Below are 22,825 nucleotides of genomic sequence, written 5' to 3'. Positions count from 1 at the left end.
GAATCCATTCCAGAAGGAGAACCAGTAATGATGGGTATGTTTCCCATTGCTAAGCATCCTGCAATTACCTTATTTGATTCTGGTGCATCCCATACATTCATCAATCGTACATTTGTTGTGAAGCATGGGATAGCTATTGGGGAAACAACAGAACCCTATCATATACAGTCGCCCGGGGGACGAATCTGTGCAAGGGAGGTAGTTCAGCATGTACCGTGAAAGCATCATGTTTACATTATCATCATGTTAAAGCATATGTTATCATTTCGTGTAGAACCCAAGAATGAAACGATTCTAGTTGAGCAAGTTCTGGAAGAATCCCCGGTTGTCACGGGATTCGATAATTGTGGTACTGATCTGGAACCCGAGATCGTCAACGAAGGCAAGCCCTGGTTTATGCATTGAACCCTTACCTTGTTACTTTGAAAAGTTTATCACCTATGTTACTTATTGCATTAAGTTGATTAATTCAAATGTTACCTACTTGATGCATTGCCTACCTTGTTAATTGTTTACCATCCTTGAAGATGCTTTCATTTACAAAGGCGTAGAATGCTTAGTATGCTTTATGATAGGTTTTCAAAGTAAAAGTTTTGATACAATCAAAGATGGCATACTGGCCAAAGAAAGAAAGAAGGTTGAATGAACTAGAGACTAGTTGGGTGACTTATCTTGAATGTTGGGTATTGTTGCCGACTATGTCGCTTAAAGGCCACTCATTGTGGATCTTCTAAACGAGACACTTTGTAGTACTGGTCACGTACTCCGATAAGCCTACTTCGGCTAATCCGATACTAAGACGAATGCCCATGCACTGGGAGTGGAGAGATGGTGGGAGTAACGCGTACCCTCGTGGCTGGAATGTGGCCGGATTTGAGGTGTGCTGTGCTCTCGGGTTGCGTGGAGATGGCTTAGTATAGGAGGATCCGGTAGCGAGGTTGATATATGCAAGATTAAGTTCTACATATGTCGTGTGATAAGGAATCCCCAGCTGGGACTTGAATCAATTTGAATTGCTGGTACTCCGCGGATATGGAGACTCGATTCATTACAGAAGCAATGCAGGACTGGTGAATTACTAAAATATGAGAAAAGAATGGAATGAGAAGGAATGGAATATGGGAAAAGTACAATTAGTTTGAGATAATGAACTAAAGGTCTTAAAGGTAAAATTTGAAAATAGGATAAGAATAGTAAGCTTTTGGCAAAGGACTTTGAATTTTGCTACATCCTTACCTTGTCCCAAACCCCTGCATCTTTAAAAGTCTTACACCCCGTTACGTCGGGTTAGTCTTGTTGAGTACCTTTGTACTCAGGGTTTGTTAACCCTTGTTGCAGGTGAGTCACATGCGCAGGCTTGTTTTGGTCCCTGCTGCATGTCTGTGTTTGAAGTCAATGACGATGAGGATTGATGAATGGCCTTTGGACAAGGCACTAGTTTGTATGATAAATAAAGTTAATGTAATATTATCCCGCTACTATGGTCGTATGACACTTGTAGTATTGTAAGTTTGAAAACAACTGGTTTGTAACCTATGTTACGTTAAGACTTCCGCTATCTTTTACTCTGATGTATTTATTTGAATAAACTGTTGTAATCTGCAATGACTGTGATTGGGATCCTATTCGAAAAGAGAATCGTGGATGATTCAGGTTTCCCAAGGACACTCGACAGACCTGTTGAGTTGTTGGGAACTCGTGTACGCTATCCGAGGTCTGTTAAGACAACGATAGGTGCATGTGGGCCCAATTCCTTAGGAGGTTCTGCCACAGCCGCTGCCTGCGCCGGCACGGTCGGTGCGGCATGTTGAGCCCCATGAGCATGGCCCGGCGGGTGGCGCCCGGGGTCGCGCTCATCAGGTCCAGCATGACATCGTGAACGAGGGGAACGATGTCTCATAATTCGCCTGGGCCGGCCAGAATATCGCTGCTGCAGCAATGCTTCTCCACGGTGTTCCCAAGCCCGTCGACCCTTAGGATCGGGCAGTCTACCGGAACCTTCGGGTTCTAGTAGAGGCCGCCGCCATCCAATAGGCGGAAAGCTCCGCATCGCGACTTCGACCCACGCCCTCTCTCCCCATCGGTGGGACGGGGACGCACCAGCCGTATCGATCTATTCGCTCACCGCCGTAGCCATCAGGCTTGGCTCGGGGTGCGGCAGCTGCACCACGGTCCGACCAGGCGCCTACTCCATGCCGATCGCATCGGGACGCTCGTAGCATCATCAACGACCGTCATCGGGCCCAACATGGCAACAACATTTGAAATATGGCAACAGGCGACACGGATCCTGGCTAAACCATCGAGGGAAGCAGTGAAACACTCCCTAGGCGCGGTCGTCGGCCAGACGACCGGAGCCCTAGCCCTGAGGGCCCAAGGCCATAGGCCTTCAGCCGGTGCATCCAGAGAGCACCATTCCCACAGCGTTTCCGGCCTCTCTCCAACATCACCAAATACACCGGGGAGACAAACCCAGGCATTTGGCTTGAAGACTTTCGGCTCGCCTGTCGAGCCGGTGGAGTGGATGATGACTATTTCATCATCCAATATCTTCCCATTTGCGTGGGGAACATGTTCGGGCATGGCTCAAATTCCTTCCACATGACAGCATCTGTGACTGGGCAGACCTTAAGAGGGTCTTCATCGAGAATTTCTAGGGGATGTACGTTCGCCCCGGAAACTCCTGAGACCTCAAGAGCTGCCAGCAGGAGCCTAGCGAGTCCCTACGGGATTACACCTGTAGGTTTTCCCAACGATGCAACTCCCTCCCTGATGTCGTTGATGCAGACATCATCATCGCATTCCTCTTTGGGACAAACTATGAGTCCTTGATCCACAAGCTTGGCTTCCTAAAACCCCATACCACCTGTGATCTGCTCGACATCGCCACCAACCATGCCTCTGGCAAGGAGGCAGTCAGAGCGATCTTCAGCGGAGGCCAAGACAAAGGCAAGCCTAAGCGCATGGATCTAGACAAAGGCCCCTCCACTTAGAGGGGCAAGAAGAACAAGAAGGATCTGCGCTGGTCAGACGACACCGCATTGGTCGCCGTGGCTGATCACACACCCAGGCAGCCCCAATAGGGACTGCCTGACCACTTCAACAAACTCATGGATGGTCCATGCCCCAATCACGCCTACCCCGTCAAACACCTCTACAAGGAGTGCGAGCTCCTCAAACGTTTCCTTCGATAGGCTGGCGTGCCAAAGGAGGGAGATGGCAAGGAGCCGGCAGCCAAGAGGGGAGGCGCGGTAGGCAAGGATGGGGACGGTGAAAGTTCTAGTTTGGTTTTGGTGAATTGATGAAACCCTAAGTGCTAACCTAGTTATCAAGTGATCATGAGATAGGTAGCACATTCCAAGTGGTGAAGCAAATGAAGATCATAACATGATGATGATGCCATGATGATGATCAAGTGCTTGGACTTGGAAAGAAGAAAGAGAAAAACAAAAAAAAAAGCTCAAGGCAAAGGTATAAACCATAGGAGCTATTTTGTTTTGGTGATCAAGACACTTAGAGAGTGTGATCACATTTAGGTTTGATAGCCGTACTATTAAGAGGGGTGAAACTTGTATCGGAATGTGGTTATCAAAGTGCCACTAGATGCTCTAACTCATTGCATATGCATTTAGGATCTAGTGGAGAACTAACACCCTTGAAAATATTTGTGAAAATATGCTAACACATGTGCACAAGGTGATACACTTGGTGGTTGGCACATTTGAGCAAGGGTGAAGAAGTTAGAGGTGAAATGGTGTTGGTCGCAATGATGCTGGCGTCGGTCAAAGGACCGGATGCTGGGTCACTCAGTGACCGGACGCTGAAGGGCTATGTTCGGTCGTGTTGTCGGTCGGCACAGTGATTAGGATTAAGCACCGGACGCTGGGCTGTGTCAGGTCAAGCATGACCGGACGCGTCCGGTCGGCAAAAACTCGTTTGGGACCCTTACTGTAAACGACCAAACGCTGAGGGTTCAGCGTCCGGTCAACTCTGTCAGAGCATCCGGTCAATATGTCGACCATTGAGATCAAACATTCCCTGTTGAATGCAAGAGACACGTGGCCACCATCGGGCGACCGAACGCTGAGGAGCAGCGTCCGGTCAGTTGGACCGGAGCGTCCGGTCACCCTGCATTATGCCCAGTGAAGGGGTATAACGACTCTATTTCGTGGGGGCTTCTATTAAAGCCCCATGGCCGGTTGAAGCTCATACTCTTGGCCATTTTCCATTGACATAGCAACCTTGTGAGCTTAGCCAAAGCCCTCCCACTCATCTCCATCATTGATTCATCATCACAGTGAGATTGGGAGTGATCCAAGTGCATTGCTTGAGTGATTGCATCTAAAGGCACTTGGTGTTCGTGTTTCATTATGGATTTCGCTTGTTACTTTTGGTGGTTGCCGCCACCTAGATGGCTTGGAGCAGCGAGGATCGTTGAGCGGAGGGTGGTGATTGTCTCCGGCTCCGATCGTTGTGATTGTGAGGGGTTCTTGACCTTTCCTCGGCGGAGCGCCAAAAGGTACTCTAGTGGATTGCTCATGGCTTATGTGATCCTCATCTTGTGTTGGTTGTGCGGCACCCTATTGAGGGTTTGGCATGTGAAGCCAATTAGCACGTGAACCTCCAAGTGAGTGAATCGCCACAACGAGGACTAGCTTGTCGGCAAGCAAGTGAACCTCGGTAAAAATCATTGTGTTCATCATTGATTCCGAGGTGATTGGTCTTCATTGTTATTCATCTTTGTGATTGATTGGTTCTTTCATCTACATGGCGGTATAACCTTCTTGATCACCCTCTTTACTTTACCGCAAACTAGTTGACAAGCTCTTTAGTGTAGCTAGTTGTGAGAGCTTGCTTGCTTGGTTGGTGTGGCTCTTTAGTTAGCCTTTGAGAGCACACTAACATAGAATAGTGTCATAACTTTTGTGTGAATAGACACTATCTAAACTAGAATTGTGGTAGGTGGCTTGTATTTTGAGTAGGCTAGCGCAACACTTGCTTGCCTCATAATTGTCTAACCTTTTGTTAAGTGTTATTGTAGAAATTTTTATTAGGCTATTCACTATAACACCCCGGGTGTTTAAAATACTAAAACTGTCATATCATCATATGCATTGCAAGGCAATTGGTCATATTAAAAACTTTGAGATGCATACACTAAAACAAGTTTATATTCATGTGGTATGTGTTGAATTGTATTGTTTGACTCAAGTTCAAAGTTTGGTTGGATTTTGAATTTTTCGAGAAAACCCTGATTTTCAGCATTTAAATCCTACCCTAAAAATCCATTTCAAAATCTAAGCATATTTTGGGGTTGTGCCCAAAATCAAAAGTGTAGAGCTTGACAAGTTATACAAAGTTTGTTTTTGGAGTTTTTCAAGTTGTTTAGAAAAATTTTGAGTAATTCAAAAAGGTGTAATTCGTTAAATTTCCCTATTCAAATTCAAAAGTTCATTTCAAAATCTAGACCGAATTAGGAGATGGTTATAGAAGCAAAGTTGTAGAACTTTTGATTTTGAACAACTTTTGTTTTTGGAGATTTTTGAGTTGTTATGAAAATTTGAGAGTAATTTGTGAATTTTGGTGAATGGCAAACTTGTAAATATTATGAACAGTGTTCACCGCCGAAGCTACATGGCCGGCGACCGTCTTCGACGTTCCAGGCGCGCGCATGGTGGCCTTGGCTTCGCGCTGGCGCGGGAAAGGCATCGCCCTGGCTTCTCCTTGCTTCCTTGGCCACCCTATAAAGCTCCGACGCCGCCGTCGTTGTTCTTCCTTCGCCCTCTGTTTTTCCCGACGTTGCCGATCATCTACGGTGAGCCCTCATCGTCGAACCAGTGCCTCTGTCGTTGCAGCAAAGCATCCATTAGCTCCACCTTATCCTTACGCGCTCAGCCAACCCATCAATTCAGCTTAATTTCACTGGGAACCGCCACTCGTCGTGTTTCTTCTCCACGGCCGGCAGCCCCGCCGTCGAGCCCGCGTCGCCGTGGCCAGCGTGCTACGGTGAGTCTGTACCCTTGCCGAGTCTTGCTTCGACTTCACCGCAATGATGTAGTGCTTTGTGACCCATTGATTTCTCATTTTGACCACCACAGCTACCGGAGCATCGCCGTCGTCGAAGATCGCTCCGCCGTGACCGCTGTCAACGTCGACCCGTGTCATCGTAGCTTATCTAGTCTCGTTCTTTGCTCCAACGTGTTTGTGGTGAGCTACTGGACCTTCCCATGCCCTCTGTTTCCCCATTTTCGGCTTCGTTTCGCCGGCGTTGTGTCGCCGTGCCACCGCAGCCGCCATGGCCGGCGTAGTGCTCGGTCCAGGCAGTAATTGGTCGCGTTTGTGCCACAAATCGGTGCGCCGTGGTGTAGTGATCATGTTAGTGCCTTCGCCGTCGCCGTTGATCTCGCCGTCGTCGAGATATCGCCGGTCAGCGCCATCATCGCCGTAGTCAAAGTGGGAGGAAGGGGATGACAGGTGGGGTCACCATGTCAGTGACTGTGTAGTTCAAAAATGGAATTTTCTATTTTCTGAAATAAATCAATAGTGTATGTTTTTGTTATTTTTGTGTAGAATTATTTAGAGCTCCAAAAATTATGAAAATTTTTGTGTGACTTCTCTGTGATGTATAGTATTGAAGAAAAATATGAAATAATGTTTTTCAGTAATTTTTGAATGTGATAAAAATTGCTCAATTTATTAATAAATGGATTTCCATGATTTTTCTAGGCTTATTTATTTATCCAAAAATTATGAAATTTGTTTTGCCACTTAGTTATCATGTAATGAACATTTACAAAAAATTTGAGCTCAATTGGAATAAGTTGATTTATTTCATAATTTTGAATTAAATAATTAATTCATAAAAGCAAATAGTAACCTTTAATGATTTAGGTTTTGTTTGAAATTTTGATTGAGTGATGACCTTGGATCATTAGTTGATAATGATCCTTGGCAATTGATTGGGTTTTGCGAAAAAGGTTTGATTAGTTTGACTTGCAACTATACCGCGAAGGAAAGTTGTATTCAAATTATTAATTTTGCATCCATCATCAAGCATCATGTTTCGTATTCCACATCATGTTAAACATGGCACTGTTATTACGTGTAGTAAACGAAGGTGAACACGTGATAGTTAATCAAGTTGTTGAGGAGGTTAATCCATCTGTTGAGGTCGGATCAAATACTTGTGAAACGTCGCAGGAATCGGACTTTTCCATCAACGAAGGCAAGCCCCGGATGCATACAACCCTACCTTGTGTTTTACAAATTAATTTCGCTTTTGCTTTCTGTTACTGCATTAAGTGATTAGGAGTTAAGTAAAAGCCTAATTGGTGCATTTCCACCCTTGTTATTCCATATTTACCATATTACCAGTTTTAAACTCGTATATGCCTAGTTTTGCTTAGCTATGCGTAGAACGATGAAAGTCGGGTGATTACCTGCCACCTGCAAGTTTTAAATGGAACCTTGGTTACTTATGTTATCATGTGATATGGGAATGTGGAGTAATAATTCTAGATCGGGCGGACTCGGTGTGTGTGAGCCACCAGACATGGAGGTCTTGTGAGCGGGTTCTTTCCGCCTGTGTCGATTAAGGCACGTCCATTGTTGAATTGCATGAGGTGAGAATTTGTAGTACTAACCACATACTCCGGTAAGCCTTCACTTGGCGATTCTATTACGAGAATGGCTAGTCGCGCACTGGGAGTGGAGAGATGGCAGGAATAGCGTGTACCCACGTGGCAATGGGCTGGATTGGTGGAGTACTGTATTCTCGGGTGGCGCGGACCCATTCTTGCTTTAGAGGATCCGAGGGTAGGTTGGTATATGTAGGTCAGGGACCTGCATATGTCGTGTGGTCTGGAAGTCCCAGCTGGGTTTATAATCGGTTCGAATCGTCGTTGCTCCTCGGTTATGGAGACTCAACTCACTGTTCATCATCGTAGTACTAATAACTAGAACTCAAATAAGGCTTGTGAAGGTGTTGGATATGAAGTTTCATGATCTCATCATGGATCGTGTCAGCTTTGTATATGATTTTATGAAGCTTTCTATATAAAGAATTTTGTTAAAGAGCTTTTACACAAAAGAACTTTGATTATTGTTAAAGCCATACCTTGAATCCCATAAACCGGCATTCCTGAGTTCTATCAGTTTTATTTCGGTTAAGTCTTGTTGAGTACTTTTGTACTCAAGGTTCGTTGACCCTTGTTGCAGGTGAGCCTCATGAGCAGATCTGTTTTGGATTGTGCTGCATGACTATCGTTTGTTCTGACGATGAGAAGTAAATGTGTGGCCCTTGGGTAGGGCAATCTCCTTGTGTGTTTTGTATTATATTATAATGCCACTCCACTACTACTATGGTTTGTAATAATTATCGAACTTAGTTTGTAAAGTTTGAAACAACTGGTTTGTAAACTATGTTATCGTAAGACTTCCGCTGTTTTTACTCTGGTGTAGATATTTGAATAAATGTTGTAATACTGCAATGACTCTGTAACGTGATCCTACTCGGAAATCATGGATGATTCGGGGTTCCCCGAGGACACCCGACAGTCTTTTTAAGTTAATGGAAACATATGCATAAATGTCAAAGGTCATCGGACAGTGACAGGTGCATGTGGGCCCTATAACTTAGGAGGTTCTACCACAGAATGGTATCAGAGCGATCGTTACAAGGTTTTTGTTGTATTGTTTTACAAAAACTTCAAAATGATTTGGGATGACTAAATTTAACTTGATAATTTGGTCCAAATTGCTTCTGACTTATCTTATTTCTTTCTCACCATTCCTTATTTGATTAAAAGGGTCTTGTGTGGTGGAGTAGTAATCTTACTATGCCCTATATAAAAATAAATGTTGTTTATGTGCATTATAAACTTTGATGTTTTTGTTCGTAAGAACGATTCATGCATCATTATTAATTCACTTGTTACTTCCTTCACCTCTTAGTCTAGAGTTGAGTAATGAGTCTGGTTTGAGGAATGTAATCCATTATAGCTGCTCTTTAGACTTTGATCAAATGGTCTTACTTGGATTAAATTGGTTTCCTACAGTATGGCTCGTGCCAAGATGACGCCCCGTAAGTCCACTGGACCCAAAGGAGTTCCTCGTTACCAACTTGCCCCTAGAAATGATGGTGCTAGTAGTAGCAGTTCTAGGCCTAATCCCCAGGCGGAGATATAGAGAATTTCTACAGAATTAGCACAAGCTACTAGAGATAGGGCTTTAGATGCAATACATGTAGGAGAATTACAGGATCAATTGAGGCGTCTCACCACCGCACACAGGAACTGTGAAAGCATGTTGGTTCGTACGGTGGAGGGAAGAAATGAAGCTTGGCAGAGGGAAAATGTAGCTAGAGCTAGAACTCATGAGCTAGAATTTTATGTAGAAGATTTAGAAGAACATAATACTTATCTACATGAGGAAGTTCATAGGCTTAGCAATCTACTAAATCCGAATCATGAGCCTCAAGCTGATGCCATGGACCCAGGTGTCATCCTTGCCGATGAAAGTGAATCAGAAGAGGAAGAAGAAGAAGATCCTGAAGAATTAGTAATGATCGATGAAAGTGATAATGAAGGCGGTAATATTTCCGGAATGGATACCAAGCCTGAAGTTTGAAGTGCTCAGGGAAAGGAGTAGAGTTGTGTAATAGAAGATCTAGTTAAGCTAGTAGTCTTGTTTAGATGTGTTCTTGTGTTTAAATAAGTGGCATCGATGTAATACGGGTAGTAAGCTCTTTGATCTTTGAATAAAGACTTGTGAATAAAGTTTGGTTTGGTATGAACAGATGCATCGTACACGGGGATCGCATATTCCTGGTACTTCACAAGATGATGATGATATCCCCAACCCGCCACCAATGCCGACCAATCTGGCTGATGCTATCGCTGCATTAGTCAATGTGACTGTGGAAAATTCTCGTTTGCTTCATGAGATGGCTCAAAGTAATCAGAATCAGATGCATAGAAACCATGGCCGTAATCATAACAGGCATGAGGCTACCTATGTGGATTTCACGGATACAAAACCCCCGGTGTTCACCAAGGTAGATGAACCACTGGAGGCTGATGATTGGCTTAGGACCATGGAGCAGAAATTTGATCTTATTCACTGCATAGAGTTTCAGAAATCGGTGTTTGCTGCCCAGCAACTTAGAGGTGCAGCTGGTGCTTGGTATGCAAATCTGATGGCCATGCAACCCGCAGGCGTTCCATTAACTTGGACAGAATTTCGCACTGCTTTCAGAGCCCATTATATCCCAGGAAGGAGTGATGGCTATGAAGCTGGATGAATTCCTTGCTTTGAGGCAAGGGGATCAAACGGTTATGCAGTATGTGGGAAGATTCAATCATCTGTCGCAGTATGCATCTGAACATGTCAATACGGATGCCAAGAAAAAGAAATGGTTCATGAGAGGTCTGAATACCAAACTACAGACAATGATGACAGCCTGTACAAATATCACTTATCATGAGGCAGTAAATATTGCAATTGCTTCAGAGGCAAAGTATCGGCAGCATAAGGAGCTCAAGAAGAAAAAGAATGTGCCATCTGGACCTTTTGGTGGAAACCAAAAGAGGTAGAGAGTGATTTATCATCTAGTAAACCATTATCGTCCTCCTTACCGTCTGCCACAGCCTCAAGCCGAGCAACAGTCAAATGTTCGTCCTGCTATAACCTATCCGAACTCACAGTCAACCAATGCTCCTGGTGGCAATGCTCCCACATCCTAGGGTCACAACTATCCATGTTACAATTGTGGAAGGACTGGTCATTTCTCCAGGGAATGTCCATATCCTAGGTAGGCTAATCAAAATTATCAGAAAGCCCCTGCCAATCAACAACAGGGTCAAGCACCAAACAAGAACCACAATCAGAATGCTCAGAAGGGCAAAGATGAGAGGAAGACAGGAAGGGTTTTCTATATTCAAGCCGGGGAAATTCCTGAAGGAGAGCCAGTGATGATGGGTATGTTTCCTATTGCCAATCACCCTGTAGTTATACTTTTTGATTCTGGTGCATCGCATTCATTCATCAATAGAACATTTGTCGTGAAGCATGAAATTTCAATTGGGGCAACAAAGGAAAGTTTCTTTATACAGTCGCCCGAGGGACGTCTGTGTACTAAGGAAATGGTATACCAGGTACCCGTAAACCTGGGTGGGCATATTTTTCCCACTACCATGATTATCCTTAAGGATCAGGATATAGATGTAATCTTGGGAATGAATTGGATGTATCAGCATAAGGCTGTTATAGATGCTTTGAATAGGACTTTAAGAGTAAGTTTGCCTAATAGTAATTCTCAACTTCTCATCCAACTTCCAACCCTAAGAAGATCAATGGGCAAGATTTGTGCGTCTGCTGTCAAGGAGATTAGAGATATTCCGGTAGTGTATGAATTTCTGGATGTGTTTCCAGAAGATTTACCCGGTCTACCACCTGATAGGGATGTACAGTTTAACATAGAGTTACAACCTGGAACAGCTCTAATTTCTCGGAGAGCTTATAGAATGCCACCTAAGGAATTGGCCGAGTTGAAGACTCAGTTACAAGAATTGATTGAGAAAGGGTTTATCCAACCTAGTTCCTCACCTTGGGGATGTCCGGCAATTTTTGTGAAAAAGAAAGATAAGACCCTGAGGTTATGTGTTGACTATCGTCCATTGAATGAAGTGACTATCAAGAATAAGTATCCATTACCTTGGATAGATTTGCTTTTTGATCAATTGGCCGGAGCCAAAGTTTTCTCCAAGATAGATTTGAGATCAGGATATCACCAAATCAAGATAAAGCCTGAAGATATTCTCAAAACGGCATTTACCACAAGATATGGATTATATGAATACTTGGTGATGTCTTTTGGTTTGACAAATGCTCCTGCTCATTTCATGTATCTGATGAACTCAGTATTCATGCCTGAGCTAGACAAGTTTGTAGTGGTGTTTATTGATGACATTCTAGTGTATTCCAAGAATAAGAAAGAACATGCGGAACATCTCAGAATTGTTCTGACCCGCTTGAGAGAACATCAACTATATGCCAAGTTCAACAAGTGTGATTTTTGGCTTAAGGAAGTGCAATTTCTTGGACATGTCTTGTCAGCTGAAGGAGTTGCAGTTGATCCCGGCAAAGTGAGGGATGTGCTTGATTGGAAACCACCAACCACAGTTCATCAATTTCGGAGTTTTCTTGGATTGGCGGGGTATTACCGTCGGTTTATTCCAGAATTCTCTAAAGTATCAAAACCTATAACTGAATTGTTGAAGAACCAAGTCAAGTTTGTCTGGTCATCAGATTGTGAAGAGGCTTTCCAGACTTTGAAAAGGCTGTTGACTACTGCACCAGTGTTAGCTCAACCTGATATTGAGAAGCCGTTTGATGTTTATTGTGATGCTTTAGGTATTGGTATTGGATGTGTGTTGATGCAAGAAGGCTGAGTCATTGCCTATGCGTCCAGGCAACTTAAGCAGCATGAAGAACACTATCCGACCCATGACTTGGAGTTAGCAGCTGTGGTTCATGCTCTGAAGATTTGGCGGCATTACCTGCTTGGTAATACGTGCCATATATATACAGACCACAAGAGCCTAAAGTATATCTTTACTCAGTCAGAGTTGAATATGCGACAAATAAGATGGTTAGAATTGATTAAGGATTATGATTTGGAAGTACATTATCACCCGGGTAAAGCAAATGTCGTTGCAGATGCCCTTAGTCGCAAAAGTTATTGCAATTGTCTGACAGTGAGAACAATGGGTTTGAATTTATGCCAAGAAATGGAGAAGTTGAATGTAGAAGTAATTCAACAAGGAAGTTTGACCAACATAATTGTTGAAGCTACTATTCGAGATCAAGTTATTGCTGCTCAGAAGGAAAACAAGGGTATAGCCCATATCAAGGAAAAAGTCAAGAATGGAAAAGCGGAATGCTTTAGCATAGATGATGAAGATGTGTTATGGTTCAAGGATCGCCTGGTGGTACCAAAAGTTCCTGAGTTGCGGCAGTCAATTCTAGATGAGGCACATGCTACTAGGTTATCTATCCATCCGGGAAGCAACAAGATGTACCATGATTTGAAGCAAAGATTCTGGTGGACTAAAATGAAAATAGAGATTGTTAGATATATAGCAAAGTGTGATACTTGTCAAAAGGTGAAAGCTATACATTTGAGGTCTGCTGGTGAATTACAACCATTACCTATTCCATCTTGGAAGTGGGAGGACATCAGTATGGATTTTATTGTTGGTCTACCCAAGACATCAAAGGGATTTGACTCAGTATGGGTTATTGTAGATCGACTCACTAAGTCAGCACATTTTCTTCCAGTCAAGACAATATATCCCACGATCCAATATACCAAGATGTACTTAGCAAGAATCATGAGTTTGCATGGGGTACCAAAAACCATAGTGTCAGATAGGGGTACACAGTTTGTCTCCAGCTTTTGGAAACACTTACATGCTTCGTTAGGTACCAAACTTCTATATAGTATAGCTTATCATCCGCAGACTGATGGGCAGACTGAAAGAGTCAATCAAGTACTTGAAGACATGTTAAGATGTTGTGTCCTTAACTATTCTAATAAGTGGGATGAGTGCTTACCTTTGGCCGAGTTCTCATACAACAATAGTTATCAGGAAAGCATTAGAATGGCTCCATTTGAAGCACTCTATGGTCGTAGATGCAGAACATCGTTGAGTTGGTCTGAGCCAGGAGAGAGAAGATTCTTTGGAGTTGACCTTGTGAAAGAAACAGAAGACAAGGTTAGACAAATACAGAATAATCTGAAGATAGCTCAGTCCCGCCAAAAGAGTTATGCGGATAGACGACGGAGACCATTGGTATTCAACAAAGGAGATTTTGTATATCTGAAAGTATCACCAATGAAGGGAGTTAACCGTTTTGGTGTTAAAGGAAAGTTGGCACCCCGATACATTGGGCCATATCAGATTTTGGAGAGGTATGGAAAAGTGGCATATCGCTTGAAATTACCTGAACATCTCACAGTTGTGCATGATGTGTTCCATGTTTCTCAATTGAAGAAGTGTCTCCGAGTGCCTGAACAGAATGTTGAAGTTGAAGAGTGGAACTAGAACCGGATTTAACTTACTCCGAATATCCTATCCGAGTGTTAGATCAGAAAGATCGTGTTACTCGAAGACGGACAATCAAGTTCTATAAAATACAATGGAATCAACATTCAGAAGAGGAAGCTACCTGGGAATCAGAAGATTACTTGTTAGAAAAGTTTCCAGAGTTTCTAGCGTCAATATAGAATAGAATAATGTTAGTTGAGCTCGGTTACTACAAATTGTGTTTTGTAAAAGACCCTCAGTTGTTTTATGGAAAAGTTTTGGATGTTTTTGGATTGACACATTTCCTTTTCCATTACTTACTCTATGGCTTTGAATCTCGGGGCGAGATTTCTTTTAGGGGGAAGGATTGTAACACCCCGGGTGTTTAAAATACTAAAACTGTCATATCATCATATGCATTGCAAGGCAATTGGTCATATTAAAAACTTTGAGATGCATACACTAAAACAAGTTTATATTCATGTGGTATGTGTTGAATTGTATTGTTTGACTCAAGTTCAAAGTTTGGTTGGATTTTGAATTTTTCGAGAAAACCCTGATTTTCAGCATTTAAATCCTACCCTGAAAATCCATTTCAAAATCTAAGCATATTTTGGGGTTGAGCCCAAAAGCAAAAGTGTAGAGCTTGACAAGTTATACAAAGTTTGTTTTTGGAGTTTTTCAAGTTGTTTAGAAAAATTTTGAGTAATTCAAAAAGGTGTAATTTGTTAAATTTCCCTATTCAAATTCAAAAGTTCATTTCAAAATCTAGACAGAATTAGGAGATGGTTATAGAAGCAAAGTTGTAGAACTTTTGATTTTGAACAAGTTTTGTTTTTGGAGATTTTTGAGTTGTTATGAAAATTTGAGAGTAATTTGTGAATTTTGGCGAATGGCAAACTTATAAATATTGTGAACAGTGTTCACCGCCGAAGCTACATGGCCGGCGACCGTCTTCGACGTTCCAGGCGCGCGCGTGGCGGCCTTGGCTTCGCGCTGGCGCGGGAAAGGCGTCGCCGTGGCTTCTCCTTGCTTCCTTGGCCACCCTATAAAGCTCCGACGCCGCCGTCATTGTTCTTCCTTCGCCCTCTGTTTTTCCCGACGTTGCCGATCATCTACGGTGAGCCCTCATCGTCGAACCAGTGCCTTTGCCGTTGCAGCAAAGCATCCATTAGCTCCGCCTTATCCTTACGCGCTCAGCCAACCCATCAATTTAGCTTAATTTCGCTGGGAACCGCCACTCGTCGTGTTTCTTCTCCACGGCCGGCAGCCCCGCCGTCGAGCTCGCGTCGCCGTGGCCTGCGCGCTACGGTGAGTCTCTGCCCTTGCCGAGTCTTGCTTCGGCTTCGCCGCAATGATGTAGTGCTTTGTGACCCATTGATTTCTCATTTTGACCACCACAGCTACCGGAGCATCGCCGTCGTCGAAGATCGCTCCGCCGTGACCGCTGTCAACGTCGACCCGTGTCATCGTAGCTTATCCGGTCTTGTTCTTTGCTCCAACGTGTTCGTGGTGAGCTACTGGACCTTCCCATGCCCTCTGTTTCCCCGTTTTCGGCTTCGTTTCACCGGCGTTGTGTCGCCGTGCCACCGCAGCCGCCATGGCCGGCATAGTGCTCGGTCCAGGCAGTAATTGGTCGCGTTTGTGCCACAAATCGGTGCGCCGTGATGTAGTGATCATGTTAGTGCCTTCGCCGTCGTCGTCGAGATATCGCCGGTCAGCGCCATCATCGCCGTAGTCAAAGCGGGAGGAAGGGGATGACAGGTGGGGTCACCATGTCAGTGACTGTGTAGTTCAAAAATGGATTTTTCTATTTTCTGAAATAAATGAATAGTGTCTGTTTTTGTTATTTTTGTGTAGATTTATTTAGAGCTCCCAAAATTATGAAAATTTTTGTGTGACTTCTATGTGATGTATAGTATTTAAGAAAAATATGAAATAATGTTTTTCAGTAATTTTTTAATGTGATAAAAATTGCTCAATTTATTAATAAATGGATTTCCATGATTTTTCTAGGCTTATTTATTTATCCAAAAATTATGAAATTTGTTTTTCCACTTAGTTATCATGTAATGAACATTTACAAAAATTTTGAGCTCAATTGGAATAAGTTGATTTATTTCATAATTTTGAATTAAATAATTAATTCATAAAAGCAAATAGTAACCTTTAATGATTTAGGTTTTGTTTGAAATTTTGATTGAGTGATGACCTTGGATCATTAGTTGATAATGATCCTTGGCAATTGATTGGGTGTTGCGAAAAAGGTTTGATCAGTTTGACTTGCAACTGTACCGCGAAGGAAAGTTGTATTCAAATTATTAATTTTGCATCCATCATCAAGCATCATGTTTTGTATTCCACATCATGTTAAACATGGCATTGTTATTATGTGTAGTAAACAAAGGTGAACACGTGATAGTTAATCAAGTTGTTGAGGAGGTTAATCCGTCTGTTGAGGTCGGATCGAATACTTATGAAACGTCGTAGGAATCGGACTTTTCCGTCAACGAAGGCAAGCCCCGGATGCATACAACCCTACCTTGTGTTTTACAAATTAATTTCGCTTTTGCTTTCTGTTACTGCATTAAGTGATTAGGAGTTAAGTAAAAGCCTAATTGGTGCATTTCCACCCTTGTTATTCCATATTTACCATATTACCAGTTTTAAACTCGTATATGCCTAATTTTGCTTAGCTATGCGTAGAACGATGAAAGTCGGGTGATTACCTGCCACCTGCAAGTTTTAAATGGAACCTTGGTTACTTATGTTATCATGTGATATGGGAATGTGGAGTAATAATTCTAGACCGGGCGGACTCGGTGTGTGTGAGCCACCAGACATGGAGGTCTTGTGAGCGGGTTCTTTCTGCCTGTGTCGATTAAGGCACGTCTGTTGTTGAATTGCATGAGGTGAGAATTTGTAGTACTAACCACATACTCCGGTAAGCCTTCACTTGGCGATTCTATTATGAGAATGGCTACTCACGCACTAGGAGTGGAGAGATGGCGGGAATAGCGTGTACCCACGTGGCAATGGGCTGGATTGGTGGAGTACTGTATTCTCGGGTGGTGCGGACCCGTTCTTGCTTTAGAGGATCCGAGGGTAGGTTGGTATATGTAGGTCAGGGACCTGCATATGTCATGTGGTTTGGAAGTCCCAGCTGGGTTTATAATCAGTTCGAATCGTCGTTGCTCCTCGGTTATGGAGACTCAACTCACTGTTCATCATCATAGTACTAATAACTGGAACTCAAATAAGGCTTGTGAAGGTGTTGGATATGAAGTTTCATGATCTCATCATGGATCGTGTTAGCTTTGTATATGATTTTATGAAGCTTTCTATATAAAGAATTTTGTTAAAGAGCTTTTACGCAAAAGAACTTTGATTATTGTTAAAGCCATACCTTGAATCCCATAAACCGGCATTCCTGAGTTCTATCAGTTTTATTTTGGTTAAGTCTTGTTGAGTACTTTTGTACTCAGGGTTCGTTGACCCTTGTTGTAGGTGAGCCTCATGAGCAGATCTGTTTTGGATCGTGCTGCATGACTATCGTTCATTCTGATGATGAGAAGTAAATGTGTGGCCCTTGGGCAGGGCAATCTCCTTGTGTGTTTTGTATTATATTATAATGCCACTCCACTACTACTATGGTTTGTAATAATTATCGAACTTAGTTTGTAAAGTTTGAAACAACTGGTTTGTAAACTATGTTATCGTAAGACTTCCGTTGTTTTTACTCTGGTGTAGATATTTGAATAAATGTTGTAATACTGCAATGACTCTGTAACGTGATCCTGCTCGGAAATTGTGGATGATTCGGGGTTCCCCGAGGACACCCGACAGTCTTTTTAAGTTAATGGAAACATATGCATAAATGTCAAAGGTCGTCGGACAGTGACAGGTGCATGTGGGCCCTATAACTTAGGAGGTTCTGCCACATTCACCTCCCCTCTAGCCATTAGGACCTTTCAAGTGGTATTAGAGCCGAGGTCACCGTTATTTGAGGCTTAACAACCTTCGGTGTTAAAATGGCTCAAATCAACAACACCAAGAAGCCACCCCAATTTGATGGCACAAATTATCCATATTGGAAGTCAAAGATGACCACACATATCAAGTCAATCAATAGAAGAGTGTGGAAGGTGGTAGAAACCAAAATTGAGATTGAAGATCTGGAGAATCCCACCATGACCGAAGAAGTGCTTCTCCAAAACAATGATATTGCTCTAAGTGCCATTCATGATGCAATTAATGAAAGAACATTTGAGCAAATCAAGAATATTGAGATGGCACATGAAGCTTGGAAGAAGTTGGAAGAATCATTTGAGGGCACTCAAGCCGTAAAGGGTGCTAAGGCATACATCCTCAAAGAAAAGTTTGCAAGCTTCAAGATGAAGGAGGATGAGAGTGTGCCGGAGATGTTCCATAGGCTTCAAGTGCTTATTAATGATCTCAAAGCACTTGGAGAAGAGGTGAAGGACTAGGACTTCTCCCATAAGTTCTTGAGGTGCTTACCTTCAAGATTTGGCACATTGGTCACCATTCTAGTAAGAAGCGGTTTGGACACCATGACACCAAACCAAGTATTGGGAGATATAATGACCGATGATACTTATAGAGATGATGATGAGAAGGAAGAAAAGAAGGAGAAGAAAGATGACAAGAAGGATGACAAGAAGAAGAGCATGGCATTCAAAGCCACATCATCAAAGGGCAAAGCTAAGCAAGAGACATCAAGTGAAGAAGATGAATCTTGGGATGATGATGATGATGAGAAGTTGGCTCTCTTTGTCAAGAGATTTGGCAAGTTCATGGTGAAGAAGGGCTACCATGCTAGAAGGAAGAAGTCTTCATCCAAAACAAAGAAGAGTCAAGAAGGTGCTTAAAGTGTGGAAGCAAAGATCATCTTGTTGCTCAATGCCCATACAATAGCGACAATGATGATGACAACAAGAAGAACAAGAAGAAGGACAAGAAGGAAAAGAAAGAGAAGAAGGACAAGATGGCATTCAAGAAGAAGAAGGGTGGTTCATATGTAGTCACGTGGGATAGTGATGCTTCCTCAAGTGATGATGATAGTGATGATAACAAGACCACCAAGAAGAAGGTTCTTGCAAGCATTGCTATCAATGAGAAGCCTTCTCTCTTTGAATCTTCATCATGCTTCATGGCTAAGGCCACTAAGGTACAATCTTGTGATGATGAAAGTGATGAAGAACATGTTGATGATAATGAACATAAAAATAAAAATGATAGTGATAGTGATGATGATGAACCTACTAAGGACGAATTATTTGACATGCTAGAAGATGCTAAAGAACACTTTGACATTAAGAGAAGGGAATGCAAGAGCTTGAATAAGGAGGTAAAAGCCCTTAAGCAAGCCCTTGATGAGCTCAAAGCAACTCATGAGAAGCTAGAGGAAGCCCATGAGAAGCTTGGCAAAGCTCATAAAAAGCTTGAAAAAGCTCATTCTTCTTCGCTTAAAGAGCAAAATAAAAAGAAGCATGTTGAAACTTACAATGTAGGTTTAACTTGTGATATAATTGATGAATCACTATCTATGACTATCATTGTTGCTCCTACTAACCCTTCTTGTAGCACTTCCACTTCTACCTCATCTTGTAGTGATGGTCTCACTTGTGATACCTCACTAGTGGTTGAGAATGAGAACCTCAAGAAGGAGATCAATAAGCTCACTCACACCTTAGCTAAAGCTTATGGTGGTGAGGACCGCTTGCTTATGTGCTTGGGTAGCAAAAGAGCTTCTCTCTACAAAGATGGATTGGGCTATACCCCCAAGAAAGGCAAGGCGGCCTTTGCTCCTCACAAGACTAGTTTTGTGAAGAACAATGGTCGGTTTTGCACTAGTTGCAAGCAAGTTGGTCACAAGGAGCATGAATGCAAAAACAAGAGCAAAAATGCTAATGTATCCTCCATTAAGCTTGATTCATGCTATATGCTTACTAAGGGCACAAATGGTGTGAAGGCTAAGTTCATTGGTAAACCATGGATGGGCTCAAAGAAGAAAGCCATTCGGGGTACCAAAGAGCTTAGTGACTAACCTTCAAGGACCCAAGCAAGTTTGGGTACCTAAAAGGAATTGATCTTCTTTTGTAGGTCAATTACAAAGCCAGAGGAAGGCATTAGGTTCTTGATAGTGGGTGCACTCAACACATGACCGGTGATGCAAGAATGTTCAACTCAATCAACACCAATGGCAATGATGGTTATGATAGTATCACATTTGGTGATAATGGCAAAGGCAAAGTCAAAGGGCATGGTAAGATTGCAATATCTAATGACATGAACATATCCAATGTGTTGCTAGTAGAGAGCTTGAATTTCAATTTGCTATCCGTGGCTCAATTATGTGATCTTGGATTCAAATGCATATTTGGGATAGATGATGTAGAGATCATAAGTGTAGATGGCTCTAATTTAATCTTCAAAGGCTTTAGATATGAGACTCTATACTTGGTTGATTTCAATGCTAGTGAAGCTAGATTATCTACATGCTTGTTCACTAAGTCTAGCATGGGTTGGTTATGGCATAGAAGGCTTGGTCATGTTGGAATGAAACAATTGAATAGATTGGTTAAGCATGACTTAGTTAAAGGCTTGAAAGATGTTGTGTTTGAAAAGGATAAGCTTTGTAGCTCTTGTCAAGCCGGCAAACAAGTTAGAAACACCCATTCTAAGAAAAGCATGATGAGCACTAGTAAAGCATTTGAGTTATTGCACATGGATTTGTTTGGGCCAACACAATACACTAGCATTGGTGGAAATAAATATGGATTTGTGATAGTGGATGACTACACTAGATACACATGGGTATTCTTTCTAGTGAACAAAAGTGATGTGTTTGCAACATTCAAATCATTTGTCAAGGGCATTCACAATGAGTTTGAAACAACCATCAAGAGAGTTAGAAGTGACAATGGTAGTGAGTTCAAGAACACTAGAATTGATGAGTTATGTGATGAATTTGGAATTAGACATTAATTCTCGGCCAAGTACACACCTCAATCAAATGGCCTTGTTGAGAGGAAGAATAGAACACTCATTGATATGGCAAGGTCTATGCTTAGTGAGTACAATATGAGTCAATCCTTTTGGGCCGAAGCTTTCAACATGGCGTGCTATTGTAGCAACTGCCTCTATTGTCACCGATTGAAAGAGAAGACACCATATGAGCTATTGAATGGTAGAAAGCCCAACATTGCATATTTTCGGGTCTTTGGTTGCAAATGCTATATCTTGAAGAAAGGCACTAGATTGGGCAAGTTTGACAAGAAATGTGATGAAGGATTTCTACTTGGTTATTCCACTACAAGCAAAGCATATAGAGTTTGGAATTTAGATAGTGGTACTCTTGAGGAAGTTCATGATGTTGAATTTGATGGAACCAAGGGTTCACAAGTAGAGAATGAGAACTTGGAAGATGTTAGAGGCATTCAACTTTCAAATGCCATGAAGAACATGGATATTGGTGAATTGAGGCCTAGGCAAGTGAATGATAATGAAGATGATCAAGTGCAAGTGCTCTCTAACTCAAATGTGCAAGATGATACAAATCAAGTTAATGCAAGTGGCTCTCATGACAATGAACAAGATCAAGTGGCTAGTACATCATCTCAACCCAATGATCAAGCAAGTGCAAGCAATCAAGTTCCAATCCTCCAACCAACCAATGTTGCAAGAGATCATCCATTGGACACTATCATTGGTGATATTTCAAGAGGTGTATAAACAAGATCAAGATTGGCTTCATTTTATGAGCATTTCTCATTTATGTCATCCATTGAACCAAAGAAGATAGATGAAGCATTGAAGGATGTTGATTGAGTGAATGCTATGCATGAAGAATTGAATAACTTCACAAGAAATCAAGTATGGGAGATGACAGAAAGACCAAAGGGACACAATGTGATTGGAACCAAATGGGTCTTTAGAAATAAGCAAGATCAAGATGGGATAGTAGTAAGGAACAAAGCAAGATTGGTAGCACAAGGCTATACTCAAGTTGAAGGTCTTGACTTTGGAGAAACATATGCCCCGGTTGCTAGATTGGAAGCAATTAGAATCTTGCTAGCCTATGCTTGTGCCCACAACATCAAGCTCTATCAAATGGATGTTAAGAGTGCATTCTAAATGGCTACATCAATGAAGAAGTATATGTTGAGCAACCTCCCGGTTTTGAAGATGATAAGAAACCCAACCATATGTATAAGTTGAAGAAGGCATTGTATGGCTTGAAGCAAGCACCTAGAGCATGGTATGAGAGATTGAGGGATTTCCTCCTCTCTAAAGGGTTCACAATGGGCAAGGTTGACACCGCTCTTTTCATCAAGAAGATTGGAAAAGACCTATTTGTATTGCAAATCTATGTTGATGACATCATATTTGGATCAACAAATCAAGAATTTTGTGATGAGTTTGGAAAGATGATGGCTAATGAGATTGAGATGTCCGTGATTGGAGAATTAAGTTACTTCCTTGGTCTTCAAATCAAGCAATTGAAGAATAGTACATTTGTGAGTCAAGGCAAGTACATCAAGGACATGATCAAGAAGTTTGGCATGATTGATAGCAAAGTCATTAGCACACCAATGGGAACCAGTGGCAACTTGGATAGTGATGCAAGTGGAAATATGGTGGATCAAAAGTTGTATCGGTCTATGATTGGAAGCCTACTCTATGAGACCGCATCAAGGTCGGATGTCATGTTTAGT

This window comes from Miscanthus floridulus, chromosome 19 (assembly GCF_019320115.1).
Source record: "Miscanthus floridulus cultivar M001 chromosome 19, ASM1932011v1, whole genome shotgun sequence".
NCBI lineage: Eukaryota > Viridiplantae > Streptophyta > Magnoliopsida > Poales > Poaceae > Miscanthus > Miscanthus floridulus.
This window is presented reverse-complemented; position numbering follows the sequence as displayed.